The sequence below is a fragment of the Benincasa hispida genome, chromosome 3 (assembly GCF_009727055.1).
Source record: "Benincasa hispida cultivar B227 chromosome 3, ASM972705v1, whole genome shotgun sequence".
NCBI classification, from domain to species: domain Eukaryota; kingdom Viridiplantae; phylum Streptophyta; class Magnoliopsida; order Cucurbitales; family Cucurbitaceae; genus Benincasa; species Benincasa hispida.
In genome coordinates, this window is record NC_052351.1 from 47,201,038 (window position 1) to 47,222,128 (window position 21,091).

Here is a 21,091-nt window from a genome sequence, read left to right on the forward strand (position 1 = left end):
GAATCATGTCCTTCTCTATCATGAGAAGGCGGGGCCCTGATTATTCAAGACATGGAATCAGCACTTAAGAGAACAACCTATCTGCTAACCCTAAAATGGGTAGGAGTGAATTTCATCTTGTTGAGCTATGTCCCCAACTATCCATCCGATCTTATCCCCAAAATGGAAGACTTATTGAGCAGTGTTGTTGGACTACTCTCACCCATGCAGATTAAAGGATAATCCCAAATAAACAGAAGTTCATAACTAGCTCAGGATTAAGATCGAGTTATCCTAGGTTACTTAAGTATGAAATAGTCACTTTTAATAGTAAACGGTTCTTATAAAGAAAAGTGACTATTTCATGGTCCAGTCTATATGCAAACTCATTGCATAGGATGCCCCCACTCACATGTCTCTACATGAATGATCTGTGAATCACATTATTTGTATTACCTATACAAAATGGGCTGCATCCAATAGTGTTATCAGGATGAGATACCCAATTTCATACATATACTTATAGACCATTTAGGCTATATACTATTAACTTGATCCTGCTTATGTCACCACATAAAATTAAAGTATTCATACTATAACGATAGATATGTTTATTGGATTTTCATAATAGAATGCAAAATCAACAACTTTATTGAATAAGACACGCAATAATATTTTATTGATAAATAGAATATTTAACACAAAATTTACAAACTGCGAGTTCTAGGACATTCCCAACAAGGTTGTACTACAATTATCATTACCAGCAATAAAAGGGTCATATGCACCTCTGTAGTCATATACACCCAAGTTTGACCTTTTCCCATTCCTTGCATGTCCAATGCTACAGGATCAAGTCTTGAAGGTGTCTTAAAGCCTGTTTTGTACCATGTCATTCTCCTCTCAATAGATTTTTGGTTTAATGTGCTCCAATTTGTTCGTTGTGAGAACATTGAGTTGTAAAGCTTAATTTCTCCATTTAATCCAACCTTATAAGACCCTAAATTTTATGAAAAATTAGTTGTGTCATTTATATCTCCAATTAGGTAAATAGAACCTCCATCAATTCCAATTGGCACTGTATCATAAAATGCATCATAACTTTTAGCCCTATTATGGTACTCAAAAGGGTTATTGTGTTGGTTCCTACTTTTAATAATACAGTTTCTCAAATACAAAGCTCTGGCCATTACTTCCCCATTGCAACCCAATTTTACCTTCTATTCACAAAGGCATGAAGCACATGTCCCTTTGTATTCACTTGAAGAGTTACATTTTGAAGTGATGATGTTGCATTAGTGTCAACATTCGTCACGTACCCCAAGTAGTCATTCAAATCAACAGTGGTTCCTTTATGTTCCAAAAGAAGGTTTTCCTTAAATGTACCTTTCCCTTGTAAAGTGTGTCTCATGGGCTTTGGAACCCATATCCACGAGAGTTGTGCATTTTTATTTTCATTTTGTGCCTTCATAAACATAGATATTTGAGAATTGATCTTTGCAGTGTTGAAAACCTCTTTAATGCAACTATTAAGAATGCTCATAGACTAAGCTGGTACAAAATATTTTCCATATGCTTGCTAATATATGGTAGCATCATTGCTACCATCTGTGTTGCTCAAAAAGTAAAACCTTTCCCCTGTTGTTGGGTTACAAAATTTCGTTAAAGTTACAAAGCTACCAAATTTTTTGTTTGTGCGGGTGCCGTTAGTGAAACTCTTCTCTCCCATTTTAATGGATGCATGGAGTTGTTTAAGATGTCCCCATTTAGGTTTATTCAAGTTTCCATATTCATCAATTGGGGTGTTATAGTCATAAGACGTAGTGATGAATGGACCTCCTGATGTTCTTCCAAATTTGGTTCTTCCATGATACATGTAATAATTGTTAAACACCCCACCAGATTGGAAAAATCTTGCCACAGAAAAAGCTATGTCTTCTGCACTTCTATAAGGGTCTTTGTCGCCCCATTTCTTGAACCATCCTACCCAATTTTCAATAAACATTTTTTGGCTCTTAGGAGTGTTAGGACTAAAGTTATCACAATGGAATCCATTACATGTATTAATGATAGGTTGTGGGGCATCACTTTGTTGGCACATGATCCATGGAACACCAATATTAAGAGATTCGGCCATTTGAGCGCACCAATTGATATATGTTTTTCTTGCATTTCCATGTGGTTTCATCACACTTCCATACTCTTTCTCAATTTGAGTTAAAATTATTGGCCCTCCTTGTGATGCAAATAGGTTGGCTTGTTTACACATATTCACTATCTTTGTAGTGAAAATTTGCATTTCATTTTTGTAAACTTGATTGTCAATTCGAAATTGGATTCCTGGCATATTGTGCAACCACAGTGGAAAGCCTCCATAGTTCCACTTGGCACACACATAAGGGCCAATCCTCATCACGACATATAGCCCAACATCTTGACTCATCAACGCATCAACTTTGTTTAGCTAATATAATATGCTTAATAAATTCAATCAGAGTGAAAGTTTAGTTTGAGTTTTGCTCATTAGTTTGAGCCTCGTGATATTTCATCAATGAATGATTATAATGGTTGATTTCGGGGACTAGTTATCATCCGAGAAGCTTCTCTAGCATAGTAGTGCTTCTTTACTTCAGCCCTAGTATGACACACAGAAATCTAAGTGAATTTTAGTGGTCTTTTTCCTCATTCCAACAAGGTTTTTTGGCTTTGATAAGCTCCAAATTTACCTCATATCATTTATGTTACTCGTTCCATAATAGCTTCATATGTGCAAGATTAAACTTATTCAAACACTAGACAATAAGTTGGGGGTTGTTTCCTGGCAGTCAATAGTGAATAGTCGCTTTTGATCCTTTTAACTCTTGAAAACTTTAAAGCTAAGAAGCACGAACACTTTAATTTGACTAGTGTGTATGTGTCTGACACGAGTCGAACACTTGGACACGTATAAAAAAAACTTATTAGTGTAATAGATATGTTAAACACTATGTTATTAATGGGCTCAACTACAGAATGGAAACCCAAGGCCCAAAACTAAACACTTCTGTTTTCTTTGTGTTCAACCCAAAAGAGAAGAATGCAAAAACCAGGTTAGTTGCCACGAGTGGACCTTGAAGTGCCATGTTCCAGAGTAAAAAAAATGGTAAAGAAATTTAGCTCATCCTGTCATTTCTATCTTCTCTCGATTGAAAGATGAACAATTAGGTGTAAAAACCATGACTCAAATACCACTTCAGCTATTTTAGTTTACATAACTAACTTTATCTTGTAATGGTCAAATGGTATGTGTTATAAATACTACTGATGACAACATAAGAGATAATATATCACACTTCCTATTTTTCTGTAAACAAAACTATTGTAAGCAATCTTCAAGTGAGGAAGAAAGTGAATCTTCCCATGGACGTAGGCTTATTGGCAGAACCACGTAACTTTGCGTGTTTCTTCTTCTTCTCTTCATCTTCTTTCAATCTTCATATGTTTCTCTGTAAATCGATCAAAACACGATTTTGTTATCAAATCATAACGTTTTCAGAGTATCGAGTAGCATCGAGTCAAGAATTTTCATCTTCGAGTAAAGATTAATACTCATCGAGTAACGATCAATACTTGTCAAGTTCCATCGAGCGAAGAACAAAAACTCATCGAGGATAGAAGGAAAATTTCATCGAGTAACGAGCAGAAACTCATCGAGTATTGAGTATCTACACATTGAGGATTTACACAAAGCCTTCCTCAGCCATTTCTTCACCATCTCATAATTGATCTTGATTAATTGGGCCTAGAAAAGATAATATAACCAACCATTAGGGTTATACAATTCTCTCTACTCATCTCTATCTATTTTGTTTTGTAGGTGAAATCAATGAAGATTTATGGCCAAAAAAATAAGAAGATTTAAGCATGCACACCTGAAATGATGAAGAAAAAGAGAGAATACACCCAGAAATATAGTGGTTCAGTGTTTGTAATCCACCTACATCCACTTTGTAAAGAGTCTTCAATTTTATTCAAACAGCTTCACGATTACAAGAAATCTCAGATGAGTTTTAACTCTCAACTCTCTTTTTTATTGTTTGCTCTCTGATCAGTCTCGTGGAAATGGAAAAATAAAAACTACTTTGCATTCTTTACAAGTGATTTATTTATATACGTAGTTAGAGCTCTTAAACAGAAAGTAGTTATAACAACCTAGCTCTTAAACAGAAAGTAGTTATAACAACCTTCTCTTTCTGTTTTATTGTTTTGAATAGGGGCTTCAAACAGAGTAAGTTGAAACAGAGAGCTAAAGTTTTTTGTTCACCTTCTTCAACAAATCTTCCTCTTGAAGCAAAAACTTTTTTGAAGACCTAATATGCTTGGTAACTATTTCCTTCTTTTCAAATCTACTATTCTAAGTAGATTTAAACAATGATCAAACTTAGGTCTTGGTAGGCTTTAGTCAGAAAATCAGCTTCGTTGTCCTCTGTTTTTACTTTTTGAATAATAACTGTTCCTTTCTTGATGATGTCTCTGACAAAGAAAAGTTTTACATCTATGTGGTTTGTTCTGTCATGTAAAGCTAATTTTTTGTTAAATGGATTGCACACTGGTTATCACATAATAATTTTATTGATTCTTATATGTGATCTAGTTTTATGATTACATCTTGTAGCCAAATTGCTTCTTTGATTGCTTCCGTTACAGCTATGAATTCAGCTTCAGTAGTTGATAAGACAACTACTGATTGTAGAGTAGACTTTCAGCTTATAATGTTTCCTCCTAACAAAAAGGAGTAACCTGTTGGGGACCTCATCTTGTTACTGCCCCCTGCAAAATCTGCATCAACACACCCTTGTAGAAGTAGTTTAGGCTCATTAGGATAATAGTCCTATGTCCACTGATCCTACTAGGTATCGAAATACCCATTTTATAGCTTCCTAGTGATTTTCTCCAGGGTTGCCTATGTACCTACTGACTAGACTTGAACTGTAGGCTAGGTCAGGTCTAGTGCACACCATCAAATACATCAAACTCCCAGTGGCATTAGAAAAAGGAACATCTGACAAAGCTAGATTCTCAGCTGGGTTTTTATAAGAGTCCTTGGAGGATAACTTGAATTGTTGACCCATAAGTGTAGATACTAATTTAGCATTGGATATATTAAATTTGTCTAACATTTTTTTAGTGTACTGCTTCTGAGATAAGAACAATTCTCTCCTGCTTCTTTGTCTTATAATCTCTATACCTAGGATTTTTTTAGTTGACCCTAGGTCCTTCATTTCGAATTCAGCTTTCAATTGATCTTTGATCTCATTTAGCTCAATCATACTTTTCCCTACCAACAACATATCATCAATATATAACAGTAGGTAGATTATTTGGAAACTTTCTGTAGTAAACACGAGGATCATATAAGCTCCTCACAAAATTTATTTTGTTGATGAAGATATCAAACCTCTTATACCAGTACCTAGGAGACTGTTTCAGTCCATATAAGGACCTATTTAGCTTGCCAACTAGTTCATTCTTCCCTTGAACCTCAAAACCCTTAAGCTGTTACATATAAAGTTCTTCCTTCAAGCTTCTATATAGGAAAGCTGTAGTAACATCCATCTGTTCTAATTCAAGATCTTCACAAGCCACAATAGAAAAGAGAACTCTAATTGAGGTGTACTTTACCACTGGAGAAAAGATCTCTATATAATCTACTCCCTCTTTCTATTTAAAACCCTTGGCAACAAGCCTGGCCTTTTACTTTACATCTTGATTGTTTTCTCCCAAGTATTTATTCTTATAAACCCACTTACAAGGAATGACTCCTTTATTAAGTGGTCTATCAGCCGACTCCCATGTTTCATTTTTGTAGAGAGAGTCTATTTCACTCTTCATTGTTGCAAGCCATTCAATCTTCTTTTTTACTGTTTAGAGCTTCCTCAAAACTGCTAGGCTCATCACTGTCATCATCAATAAAATGATTAGAAATGCAATCAGCACTTGCAAATCTAGAGGGAAGTCTGCTGGTTCTTCTTTCTCTGTCTTCTTGACAGAAGATAGTCTTCTAGGTTCTCAGTTTGCCTTTCAGTTCTGGCCTCAGAAGTACTTGGAACATCTGAGGGTTGTAAATGTTCAAATGTTGTTACAGAGGTTCCATTTCTTAGGTGAACTTCAACATGAGAACTAGAATGAAGGACAAATTGATCTCCCTTGGTTGACTGTGTTAAAGTTTCAGAATCCATATAGGACTCATTCTCCTTAAAGGTCACATCTTTGCTAATTAAACTTCTATTAGAACTGAAATCTCAATATTTAAAGTATTTTACTCTTTCAGGATACCCAATGAACATACATTTCATGGCTCTAGGTTCCTACTTGTTTTGTTTAATGTGAACATAGGTAGTATATCTAAAAGGCTTTAGAATTGATAAATTTGGGGATATACCTCTCCATTTTTCTTCAGGGGTTTTCATATCAATAGAAACACCACGACTTCTATTAATTGTAAAGGTTGTTGAAGCTAGAGCGTCTGCCCAAAACTCTTCTGTAATTTTTACTTCAGACAGCATGCATTTCACCCTTTCCATTAGTGTTCTATTCATTCTCTCTGCAACTCCATTCTGTTAAGGAGTGTAGGCTACTGTTCTGTGTCTAGTTAAACCACACTCAACACAAAGAAAGTAAAAATTATTTCCTAAGAATTCTAGGCCATTATCAATTCTGAAAAATCTAAATTTATTCTCAGTTTGAGCTTCTACTTTAGCCTTCCAATTTTTATAACATTCAAATGTTTGATCCTTTGATTTAAAGGAATAAGTTCACACCTTTCTAGAGAAATCATCTATGAGGGATAAGAAATACTTGGAACCTCCCCAAGAAGGAGTTGGTGTAGAACCCCATAGATCTCCATGAATGTAGTCAAGGATGGTATTGGTTGAATGAACTCATTTTGTGAACTTCATTCTTTTGGACTTCCCAACCACACAATGTTCACAAAAATTGAGCCTTTTAGTACCTTTAGACTGAATTAAGCCTTGCTTTAGAAGTTCATTCAATCTTCTTTCACTAATGTGAGAGAGTCCTCGACGCCACAATTCAACTGTCCTTTCCAGCTTCTACCAACAAGACGTACTTTGACTGACCATCTTTCTTTAAAATATATAACCCATCAATTTTCTTCCCAATGAGGATTAACCTTCCCTGTTTTTCTATCCTCAAGACATTCCTTTCTTCAATGAATATGCAGCCTTGATCATCAAGCATGCCCAAAGAGATGAGATTTCTCTTAAGCTTTGGAACATACCTAACATTCTTTAAAAGTACTTCCTTGTTGTCTGAGAGTTTTAATAGTACTGAATGATTTCACATTCATTGTTATTTCCCGTGTAAACTGAGTCTCCTTCTTCTTATTTGTAGTCAACAAACCATCTTCTTTTGAAAGTCACATGATAAGTACATCCTGAGTCTAGGACCCGGACTCCCTCTTCCGTTTCAGAATCCATGGCTTTCTTAATTGCAAAAGCAAGGACCTCAGTATAATAGGTTTCCTCTCCAACAAGCCTCTGACTCCTCCCGTACTCCCTTGACTTTCTTTGATCATCACCTCTGAAGTCTCTACTTCTGGTTGAGTCATCTCTACCATATGACATGTACCTCTTGTTATCATCTTTTCTATGATGTTTTCCCCTTTCAGGGAAATTTCTCTTCAAATGCCCTTCTTTATAGTAGATGAAGCACTTTAAGATTGGCCTCTCTTCATGAGTTTTCTGATTTTTATTAAAATAATTTTTCTTAAACTGATGCTTGCCTTTAGAGAAAAGAGATTCAGCACCACGAGCCCCCTTGCCTTCTGCTTACAACTCTAGTTCTCTACTCCGTAAGTCCGAGATGATAGTGTCTAATGTCACAGTCTCTCTACTATATTTCAAAGTTGTTCTGACCTCCTTATAGGTGTCATGGAGTAAGTTGATCAGCAAAACAACCTCACTTTCTGCTCCTAGTTTTTCCCCTGATTGATTAAATTTATTTGTAAATCTCTTGAATTCATCTAAATTCTCATAACTTGGAGTGTCTCATTTTGAAAGAAAAAAGTCTTCTCTAATATACAACTTGTTTGGAAGACCCTTTTTGTCGTAGAGAATCTTCAATGTCTCTCAAACTTTATATACAGTGTCTTTATTTATGACTTGTCTCAACACACTGTCTGAAATATTTAGGATGAGAGTTCTGTATACAATTTCTTCCATATTCTGTCTTTCTTCAGCACTTAGAGTAGTAAGCAAGGTCTTCGGATCATCAATGGCTTTCAAGGCCTTTTGAGAACTCAAAAAAACTTCGACTCTTTTTGTCCAAAGAGCAAAGTCTCTTGCTCCATTAAACTTCTCAATTTCGAATTTAGCAGTAGCCATTCCAAGATCTTCAAGAATCTATCTTGTGCTTCTTCAAGAATTTCAAGAAAACTGATTTCTGATCTCTCAAGAACTTCAAGAAGCTGAACTGAGATTTCAAGAACTTCAAGAAGTCTGAAGCTTTGATACCAGTTGTTATTAATGGGCCCAACTACAGAATAGAAACCCAAGGCCCAAAACTAAGCACTTATCTTTTCTTTGTGTTCAGCCCAAAAAAGAAGAGTGCAAAAAGTAGGTTAGTTGCCACGAGTGGACCTTAAAGTGCCATGTTTCAGAGTAAAAAAAATGGTAAGAAAATTTAGCTTAGCCTATCATTTCCATCTTCTCTCGATAGAAAGATGAACAATTAGGGTTATACAATTCTTTCTACTCCTCTCTGTCTCTTATGTTTTGCAGGTGAAATCAGTGAAGATTTATGGCCAAAAAAAATAAGAAAATTTAAGCCTGCACACCTGAAATGATGAAGAAGAAGGAATATACCTAGAAGTATAGTGGTTCAGTGTTTGCAATCCACCTACATCCACTTTGTAAAGGGTCTTCAATTTTATTCAAACGGCTTCAAGATTACAAGAAATCTCAGATGAGTTCTAACTCTTAGCTCTCTTTTTCATTGTTTGCTCTCTGATCAGTCTCATGAAAATGGAAAAATAAAAACTACTTTGCATTCTTTACAAGTGATTTATTTATATATAACCTTCTCTTTCTGTTTTATTGTTTTGAACAGGGGCTTCAAACAGAGTGAGCTGAAATAGAGAGCTGAAGTTTTTTGTTCACCTTCTTCAACACACTAGTTTTACAAAGCCAAAATAGGACCAACATTTGGTAGACATGCATTAAATTCTTCTTACATATACTAAGTCAACACATATATGACAAAAATAATAAAATTTGAGAGAGAAATACATAGAATTAACTTTTAAAGCATAGAAATAAATAAACTCATTAACTTTAAATTTCCTTCTCATTAACTTTAAATTTCCGTCTTGTTTAAAAATGATAAGTACATTAAAAAATGTCTCTGTCCTAAATTTTCAAAAAATGGCATGTCACCGTGTCAATGTCATATCGAATTTGTATCTCGTATCCGTATCCATGTTTCTTAGCTTTAAAACATCCCTTCCAAACACACTTTGAGACTCCGAATATTCAAATTGAGATTCAACCTTAGGATCTTGTTTTAGGTATCAGGCACTAGATGGGTTCTTTTCTTGTGGTTCTTTTTTCAAAATTGTTGATTGAGGGTATTGTCATTTGGCAGTATATTTGGTTACCTTAAAATGTTTAAGTTTTTATTTATTTATTTATTTATTAAATATTATTGTTGCCACATATTGTGTAGTTGTTTGAGGCTTTGTATCATGCTCTGTTTTTCTTTGTATTGTGTGTAATAACCTTTTCACTGCAAAAAATTTCTCATTTTATTGCTTAATATAGTATTTGAGGATGTTCTTTTTTAGTATGTTTGCAGTTAGTTTTACATTGTGTGTTTCCTACACTCTAGTGAGTTTATCCTCTTTATCTTTCTCAAATTTCCTATCTAAGGGCTTTTCGTTTTTTGTCTTTTTTAAGGTTTCTACTTTTTACCCCTCATGTTTAAGAACAGACTGCATTTTAATTAATATAATAGATTGTATTAGGTGTCAACTCTAATGTTACTTCGATTTTGATAGTTCCTGAAATTATACGGGTAAAATGTGCTTTTGGTCCCTAAGTTGTGATGTTATAGTTTATTTGGTCTCTAAAGTTTCAAAATGAATACTTTAGTCCCTTAGGTATGAAAAGTGCTTCTAAATGGTCTCTAGATTAATTGACCATTGATCAAAGTTAACGAAAAAAAGTGACATAGAATGTTGAGTCGGTAAATTTTAAATGATGAAGCAAGTTGAGTTGATAAATTTTAAATGAAGGGACCATTCATACTATTTTTTCATGTATTATGTGAATTTTTCTATTTTCTTTTTTCATCTCTCGCTTTTTCTCCTTCCTTTTCCCCTTTCTTTTTCCCTTACATCATTCCTCTGAAGCTGCTTGTTCTCTTACACAAAAAGATGAATAAAATTTCAATCTTAATGCAAGAAAATAATATGCCTCTGAAAAGTGGCACACTTCCAAAGCAGTTGTGTGGTACTGTGTGGCACATATGTGTCTTTCGAAAAGTTTAAATAGTTGCAAAATTAAATATAGTTTTTTTGTGGTTTTTATTCAAATTTAATCTTGAAAATGAATGTTTTGAATGGAAGATAAGGCTAGAAATTTAGAAATGTTGGAAATTGAAAACAGTTGGAGATTGAAAAGTTTGAAAATTGAAATAAACTAGAAAAACGACATCTAGAGACAACTAAATGACACGTCGAAGATATATCTATGATATTTGGGTGATATATCCACGATATTTTGACAGTATTTCTACGTTTTTATAAAGATGTCAACTATATATCCATAAAATAATATATTGACGATATTGGTGACATAGGTGATATATCTTGGATTTTTATGAGAAAAAAATGTACCATTTTCTTAATTATGAATCCCTATTCATGTAATTAATATTTAAATCAAATTTAAATATTACCTAATTCTCCAATTTCGTTTATTTCAATAATTAAATGTATAATTATATCGTATATAATTACTGATTCCCTTAATTTGAATTTGAATGTTTCAAATTCTCTCATCACACTATTTTAAGTTTTAGTCCATTTATGATCTAGTAGGGGACCTAAAAAACCTACAGATCATGAGCTCCAACGGTTGAAATTAATTGGCTAAACTGAGTTAATCAACATTCGTAAACTATCGGGTCACTCCACTAAAGCCCATAACTATATTCTCCTCACTTTAGATATATTTCTGTCCACTTGATTTAACCATAATCAGTAAGTCAACCTTTCACAGGTTGTCCATAATAATAGTTAGGTCAAAAGTTGTTTTACCCCCGAGATTACATCTTGCTCCTTAAGTCTCATTGATCCTCTAATGAATAATTTGATTTGTGATCCAATCACCAAATCGAGTCCCTCTTGGGAAAATGAGAGGGTAGGGCCCCTTATTCAAAACCCAGAGTCTGTACTTAAAGGAGCAACCTCTCTACTATCCCTAAAAGCAGGTCAGAATGAATTTCGTCTTGCACCCTATGCCCCTAACTATCTACCTGATCTTATCCCTGAAATTGGGGGTTTATTGAGTCGGCGCTATTGGGCCAACTCTCACCCATGCAAATATAAGGATAATCTCGAATAAACGGAAGCTCATAGTTAGCTCAGGATTAAGGTCAAGTTACCTAGGTCATCGTTTTGAAATAGTCAATCTTAAACAGTAAATAACGTTATAAAGTAATAGTGACTTATCTCTTGGTCTAGTCTTATCCAAACTCTTTACACAGGATGGCCCCACTCGCATGTCTCCACGTGAACGATTTAGGATCACATTATTTGTACTAAATACAAAGTAAGCCACATCCAATAGTGTTTCCAGAATAAGGTACCCAACCTTATCTGTATACTATAGACCCTCTTATGTCTCCACATAAAATCCAAACATTCATGTAACAGCTATGGATATTAGTTTATTGGATCTAGGTTTTTCCTAAAACAAAATGAACAATTCATACATTCAACAACAACTTTATTGAATAAAACTCAATAACATCTTTATTGATAGTAGAATAATTTTATAGTTTACAAATCACGAGTTTTAGGATATAAAACCCAACATTGGTTAAGGGATTTTTCCAAAGAACGGAAAGAATAAGAAACAGATGATCTTTTTAGAGAGATTTTTTAAAAACTAATAAATCATATATATCAATTTCTTTGTCTTTCCAATGCATGGAGAACTAAGGAAATAACTCCCTCCACAAAAAGAAAAAAAACTCCTGAGGAGTTAAAGATTTGAATTCAAAATTCAAATACAAAATTATATTAAACTAATTTAATATAATTAATATTAAACTATGTATTATATCTCATATAATCTATAATCTATAGTTTATTATATCGCATATAATATTACCTATGGTTTATTATTCTCTCATATAACCTACAGCATTAACATGAATAAAATCATATTAATTTTAACTTATAGCTTTTATATGATTCACATTCATATAATTAATATTTGAATCATATTCAAATATTTATTTCTTTTATAAAAAATTTATATTATAATATATCACATACATTATATTAATTGTACTAGATATAATTAAATACATTATATTAATTGTACTAGATATAATTAAATCTCTTTAATTAATTTGAACAATTCAAATTAATTCGAAATTAATTTGAGTTTTTTTAATCCTTAATGAGCTAATAAGGGGACCTTATGGACCTATAGATTAAAGTTTTAATGATGCGAGATTAATTAATTGAACTATTTAATTAAATTAATCAACCTTCATTAACTATCGATCACTCCACTAAAGACCGACAGCTTCATTCTTTGCACTATAGATATATTTCTATGTCTATTGGATATAGCTAATCAACAGCACGTTGGCCTTCACAAATTGTTCGTAAATACATCTAGGTTAAAATTACCATTTTACTCCTTACATCTAACTTCTTAAGTACCACTGATCTCTTTAATGAACAATTAGTCATAGCTCAATATAAATGAACCTCTCTCAGGCCAAGAGAGGGTGTGGGGCTACATTGTTCAAGACCCAGAATCGGCTCTTAAGGGGGCAATTTATCTACTAACAATGGGAAGAAGTGAATTCCTTCTTATGTATTTGTGTTCCCAACTCCCCAATCAGACGAATCCCTAAAATAGTAGGCATATTGAGTCGACGAATCTGGTCACTCTCACCCATACAGATCAAAGGACTACCCTAATACACAGTGAAGAAACTCTTATTCAAGAGTACCTACGAGCGGAAGCGGGTCTTTCCAATTCATTGTGACAGAAATACGACATATACATTCAAACATACTAATATACATTCATAATGCTAAAGAGATCAAAAGATCATACCAGTTGAAGATTTCTTCTTCATAGCGAGTCTAAAACCCAACCGTCTATCTTGAAAAATCACCATTCGAATAGGAGAAAACGAAGATGACACTACCACTCAGAGCCCTCGATATTCTTGGAGTGAGAATCCAAAGTGTGGACTTTGTTCGGATTTGATAGAGGGAAGAAGGAAGAGAGACCATACACAATGATCAAGCAAGTGGAAGATAAGCTCGTCTATCGCATAGAAAAGATGCTTGATCGTTTAGGTGAAGTATACGATCCTATAGGAAGAAGTAAGCGATCGTACAGGAAAAGGGTAAGCGATCGTCTAAACGATAGTGTAGGAAAAGGGTAAGCGAGTGTCTATACAATCATTTAGTAAATATCAGGAGTTAAATGATCGCTTAGGAAAAGGTAAACGATCGTTTAGTAAATAGTGTGCAAAGGTGTAATTGGTAAGTGATCGCTTAGCAATATCATATAGGTAAGCGATCGTGCAGGCACTGATTTTCTAAGCGATGACACACTCTTTAACACAATGTCCGCGCATCTCATGCTTACCACACCGTGAGCTATTTATGCATCTCAAAGTGATCTTTCAACTCACTCGCCCGTTATTAAAATAGAAGAGACGTCATTCCACTTCCCTTTTAACCGTCCAATGAATATGATCTCATCATATTCATAACATATAAATTAATATCATATATTAATTATAATATTTTTCCTCCACTAGATATAAATCATATTTATATCCAATTTCCTCTAAATTAATGTATCTCATACATAAAGTTAATTATATCATATTTAATTAACTCGTTCAATTATATCATATATAATCGAACTCCCTCTTGTCAATTTGAATATTTCAAATTGATCCAAAAACTGACTCTTAACTTGTATCCAAGCTACCAAAGGAATCTTATGGACCTAAGACTCGAAGCTCCAATGGTACGTAAATAACTAACTAAACTCTTTAGTCACGATATCTACCATCCGTTAACTGCCAGACATTTCAATAAAGACCGACAGTTGAACTCTTCTTTCCATAGATATATTTCTATGTCCATTGGATATAACCAATCATCAGTACGATGACTCTTCACAGATGCTCGTAATTACAACAAGCTAATTTACCGTTTTGCCCCTGTAATTACATCTTTCTCCTTAAGTACCACTGATCCCTCTAATAAACAATACAACATAGTCCTACTATGTATGAACACCTCTCGGGCCATGAGAAGGTGTGTGGTGCCACATCGTTCAAGCCCCGAGATTAGCCCTTAAGAGAGTAATCTATCTTCTTACCCCTGTTTTGGGGACTAAGTGAACTTCATCTAGTGAAGTTGCTGTCTCTTATACACATCTAGATGTGTATAAGAGACAGGGACTAAGTGAACTTCATCTAGTGAAGTTGAGTTCCCAACTCCCAAATCAGACGAATCCCCAAAGTGGTAGGTTTGAGTCGGCGCTCTGGCCACTCGTACCCATGCAAATCGAAGGACCGCCCTCAATGGCAGGAGTTCCCAACTCACTCAGAATTGAGGTCATGTTACCTATGGTCATCCTAGTGAAATGAAGTCTCAATCATGAATGGAGTTATATGATGAGACATTAACACTTTGAGGTCAAGTCTTTATACAAACTCTTTGTATAGGACACCCCCGCTTGCATGTCCATTACACGAATGATCAAGATCAAACCATTTATGACAAGTCACAATACTTGTAACAATTCCACAAAGTGGGCTGCGTCCATAGTGTTACCAGGATAAGGTTTCCCTCCTATATCCATATACTATAGACTCTTTTGGTTATCACTTAAGACATGATTTACTTGTATGTCACTACATACATGCTTAAGTTACATAAAGACAACCAGTGATATTAAGTTTATTAGTTTGTGGTAAAATAAAAAACATCTAAATGTGCAAAGTCAAGAAGTGAAGTAAATATCATATATATTATACATCACAAGTGTTCTTACAAAGTTGTTTACAAACTACAGGACACGAGACTTTAGGGCACAAACCCCAACAATTTTCTTTGTTCGTGACCTTGTCTTAGCAAAGAAAATTGATATACGACATCTACCAGCTTCAGCACAAGTAGCAGACATATTTTACAAGACCATCTCTACACAAGCTTTTCTAAAGCTTCGTTCCAAGCTCAATGTCATATCTCCATCTTCCATTGGCTTGAAGGAATGTTAAGATAGCACATTAAAGAAGTCCAGTCCAAAGGCCATTGTTGAATTAAGCCCAATGACTTTAATTGTTTAGCCATTTTCTGTTATGATGTAATCTTCTATAAATACATGTGTCATTTCTATATTTGGATATATGAAAATATAATAAAAACAAATTTTCTATTTTCTTGCATCTTATCAAAGTTTAAGGTCATAGATTGAATCAAAGGAGAAAAAGGAAATAGAAGAGGATGTGAAATGGGGTGTGTAGATAAACGGTTTTCACCTATATACTAACCATAAGAACACTTTTTTTAACCTCATTTTTTTGAAAGGTTAAGACTATTAACGCAACTTTTGAAATGAAGTACTAACAGTTTCTATCCCATACTAATGCTAGATGAGTTTTTTAAAAAATTTAAAGGTACTATTGAAACTCTAGAAACGACGCAAGTATTTATTTAAACAAAGTACTTAAGGATTTTTATCGAAAACTAACTGTAAAGTATGTAAGAGTATGTTTGAACTAACTGTAAGAGTATGTAAGAGAACTAACTGTAAGAGTATGTTTGAACTTTTTTTAAAAGAAAAACTAAGGGTATTAGTTAAACTTTTTGAAAGTTTAGAATGGTTTTGAAACAAAACACAAAATTTAGGAGTAATTTCTATAATGTATTTTATCCTAGTTTATTCACCCAAGACTATGTAATGTGTATTTAAAGTCAACCCAAAAATCATAATTCGGTCGATTAAAATATATATCATCGACTAAAAGATCACAAATTCGAATTTTAACGTCTATCGAACTCTCAACAAAAAGAAAAAGTACAAAATATTTATAAATATAGCTTCTTGGTAGAATTCCAATGGATGCTTGTTAGCAATTTAGCATCAATTGGTATTTCAAATAATGAATTTCATGAAAGAATCTCTTAATTTTAAAATATTCATCATTTGAAATAATAAACTGCATGATTATGTTTTATATATATACATTCCATCAATCACTTTCCAATACCAAAGGTTCATTTCACACACTTCAATTAATTAGCCTACTAGCCCTAGTGGTATTATTCCAACTACTAAATATTATAATATTTACGTATATTCTATGATAATATTTTTTATTTCCCCCCCTTAGAAATTGAAAATTGAAATTGACAAGGACCTACAACCAATAATAAAATAAAACAGGTCGAGAAGAATTTATAATTTGCATATTATTTATTTTGATAATTTAATTTTGAATGTTTTAGTTGTTGAAAGTAGGATGGCTTGCTTATAAGTTATAAGGCTCTTTTATCTCCACTTACGTCTCTAAAATCATTTTTACGTTCTTAATTAAAATTTAGAGAAAATTAAAGTTTTTATTATGAGATTTGAGTTATTAACATTTTTGTCTTTGTCGTGAATTTTTTTTTTTTTGTTTAACTTTTTTGAAATAGAAACAAATATATATTTTTCCTTTTTCATCTTCTTTTGTTTTTTTTTTTTTTTTTCTTTCTCCCTCCTCCATAACAACTCTGCTACAATTATTATTATCACAGTCACTCGCCGTCAGTTGTCAGCGATCTATCTTTCTCTTCTTCTTCTTTCTCCATTTTTATTTTCTTCTTTTCGCTCATTGAAACTGCCCCATGAGCTTCAGCTCATCAAACTCCTATCACAAGTTGAAGTTAGTATTATCGACATTGATGTATTGATTGAACTTTAAAATTAATTTTTTTTTTTTTTTTTTTTTTTTTTTTTTTTACTAAGTCCTGGACAAAAGATGTGAAAGTTCTTAGATATGTTTGTACCTATTATGAATCAAATTTTGAATAATTTATTTTGGAAATATAAGTAGAATAACATGTGTCAAATAAATAATTGTCCATCATTATGAGCATTTCTTTAACATTTGACAAAAATATCATGAGACGTAATTATATGACACTGAATACTGTCATCAATCCAACTTTAGTGATGATAAATAGGCGTTATGTACATAAAATTGTGATATAAAGAAAGTGTCATGACCAAGGTATTCTTGATATTGTAGATGTGACACTATTAACATTTTTGCGACAAATTCTCATTGTAAATGTAAAATTTTAGTTGATAAGAAAAATCACATTTTTTAGTAATTTATTGACAATGAAATTTTACAATTACAGTTAATCAATGTCAATAATTACTTATTATTGATTGTATTGAAAAATCATAAAACATCCAATAACGACAAAATTTTAAAGCATAATATGATGATCTTTTCATGACGGTTGGATTCAAAGACTAAAACAAGAGTCAATAAATATATTATTTATGACAATTATTTAGAGTCATTATAAATCCCACATTTAAAAAAAAAAAGTGTCACGTCAACTTTCATTAACACAAAAGAAAAATAACAGCATGAACCATTACTACTAAACTCAAACATTAGACATTAAAATGTTGTGTTTGAAACGTTATTAACTAAAAGGCTTTAAAGACCAAGAAGTGTGAATCAATTTTTTTTCCAACCCAATAATTTGTAAATAAGAACAAACATACATTGGTCATCCTTCTATATTTACTTGTTTGTCTCTCTATCTAACATAAATTTAGTCAATGATCCACCAACCATTGTTAACCACCAAAATCTAATTAATTTGAAGTTTTATATATAACTTTCACATATCTTAAAATAGAAATAAAAAGAAGATTTACTTAGTCAACAATAGTCCCATACAAAGAGATTTCAACTTACAAATTTATTTAATCATCAACTTCCATATGAACTCTTGTATATAATATGATATAATTAAAGAAAATAGAAAGATCAGTAGGCAGTCAAATAAATAAAAAGTCAAAATATGAAAACTCCAACTTTTCATACTAGGGTTTTCATGGTCTAATTCACCTAAAGAATTCCCGCCAAAAAGAAAATTAAATGATATTGATTGGTCATTGTTAATTAATTATATTTATATTCTCAAGATAATCACAAATTACTTTGGATGGGGAAAATTCTCATAAATCATTTCCTTTACCTCTTCCACAAATTTGGCAATTTAAACCTTCTTTCTTCTTTGAATTGGAAGATATCCTATATATTTTTACTATTTTGTTTTTGCTTTGCCCCTCTTTTTTGGCAATTAATTATAAATTTAGGAAGAAAAGTCCAAAAGAACCACATATTCAAAGATCCTTTAATTTCCTTTTTGCCAAACACTTTGTTTCTCTTTTCTCATTTATTTCTTGTCTTTTATATTTATATGCATATAATTAAATTCATATGGTGTTTTAGTAATTATTTTGTATTTATTTAAAAAAATTATGATGGTTTGTTTAGAAATAACAAGTGTTACATTTAGAATAGTATTAATCAAAGATTCTATGGAAGTTCTCTAAACATTGAATTCTATTGTTGAAAAACCATAGAGCAAGAATAAAGACTAAGAGGACGTATGAATTATATAATATGTTGACATGAATTGAAAGAGAAATGTAAGACTAATTAATTTAGCATTTTAATTTTTGTTCAAACACTAGTGGGAATGTATTAGATGGAAACTAAAGATGAAGTTAAAGAAACTTAACTAATAATGTCTATGGTTGAATTTTCTTTTAAGAGTTTTTTATTGAAACATTTTTTCAAAGAAATGGAGCACTAAGACTATTTTATTGTTTCTAAAAGCATGGGTTGAAATAGTTAAATTCACTTTTATTATTTTAAAAATAAATCTAAAATATTACGTTTTAAATTATTCAAAAACCAATTTCGATGATATAATAATTGTATTTAAAATTAAATTATAAAATTAAATATTAAATTTATTTTAAGTGATTAAAGGCATATTCCATAGTGATTTTGAATCTGACCATAGTGTTTAACAATTTCATAATCACTCTCAAACATGTACTAAGGTTATGTTGAATTTTCAAAAGTAACTATGTTAGAAAATATTTTTAGGTATTTTATTAAAAATACCAATAGACTTTTTTTAATTATCACAAACCCGTTCTTACTTTATTATATGAGAACATCAAACTAAAAGCTAAGAAAAAGTATAGCTGAACTGACATTCGTATATGTTAGGAAAAAACACCGAACTGTGTTGCTTACAAAAATGGGCCTCACAACAAATTGATCTACTCGGCCCAAACCTTGCCACACTAGTTCTAAATTGGGCTGATCTTGGACTTGGGCTGGGCCGCAACATGGTTTGGGCCTACCATGAATATGTTCTGTTAGGTTGTTGGTTGATAATCTTGATAGGAAACATTTCAATTTTTAATCTTTTTTTCACAGACTATTTAACCCGAGAAATCGTTGCAATTATAGCAATCAGATCTAAAGTATTAGTAGATAGTATAATACAAAAGAATTTACAGATATATCAAAATTTAGATCTAACTCTTGGAATCTTTGAATAATAAGAATCTATTAACGATAAAGTCTATTATGGATAAATTTTACTATATTTACATTTCTTTAAAAATGTTGTTATATACTTATTTATTAGTTCTAAAAGTCTCACCCATTCTAATTAATCTTACTAAAATATATTGAGTTGTGTATTCAGCCCTAAAGTAAACTAAAGAGTATATGCAAAAAATAACAAATAAATAAATAAAGAAGTTAGTTTGCATCTATAACATTCTTATATTACCTCATAAGAATCTATATTAGGTCTAATACACCTTTTTGTTTTTAATTTGACAAATTAAGGGTCAAATTTAATTTTGTTTTTTTCTTTGAAATTTCAATTTTGGGTCTAATAAACCAATCATAAATTTAAAATAAATTTTTAAATAAATAAAAAATTTATTAGACACAAAATTAAAATTTAAAAGACTTATTTAGACACAAAATCAAAAGATTAGAGATTTATTTGATATCTTTTAAACTTCAAAAACTAAATTGAGCACAAAATTTAATATTCAATGATCTAATTCCTTCCCTTTATATATTACTTTATTAAGTTCAAACCTTCTAACATATGTTACTAATTATGTATTAAAAAAAATGTGATATATCGTGGTGGGTTTATTATTTATTTTTCAATCTAACCCTATCAACGACAATAATCCTCATTTCAAAAAACAAAATGTATTTTTTTTTTTAAAGAAATTATTTTCGTTACACAATTCTTATTTTCATTAACTTTTATTTTGTTGCGTTTTCTGGATAAAAATTTATAATACTTAATGGAAGTATGTACTTTCTTTGTTCCTATCATAAATTTATCTTATAAACACTATATTAATATTAGCGGACTTTATCTTATTTTTAAAATTATATTAACGTGACATATAATAAATATCCCAACTTTTAAGTTGACACGTGTAAGTCTGAAAATATCAGTAAATTCCAATTGAAATAACAAAGAATCTGTTGGAATTTCACAACTGTTAGAGAGATAGAGAATGGGTTTGATGAGTTAATTTAAAGGTTCATCCTGGTGTGTCTTGTGACCAATATAATAAATAAAAAAGTACAAAATTTTTTTTTTGAGTTTTAATGAAATACACGAGATCTCCATAATTTCTCCAGCTGTTTCAACTCTATTTTTCCAACCAACTTCCCTGATAATCTTATCTCCAAACACACAAAA

General features: G+C 32.0%; 1 pseudogene; it reads right to left on the reverse strand.

Annotated features, from left to right (window-relative positions):
- Positions 1-702: 702 nt before the first annotated feature.
- LOC120073593 lies at positions 703-2,422 on the reverse strand (annotated as a pseudogene).
- Positions 2,423-21,091: the final 18,669 nt, after the last annotated feature.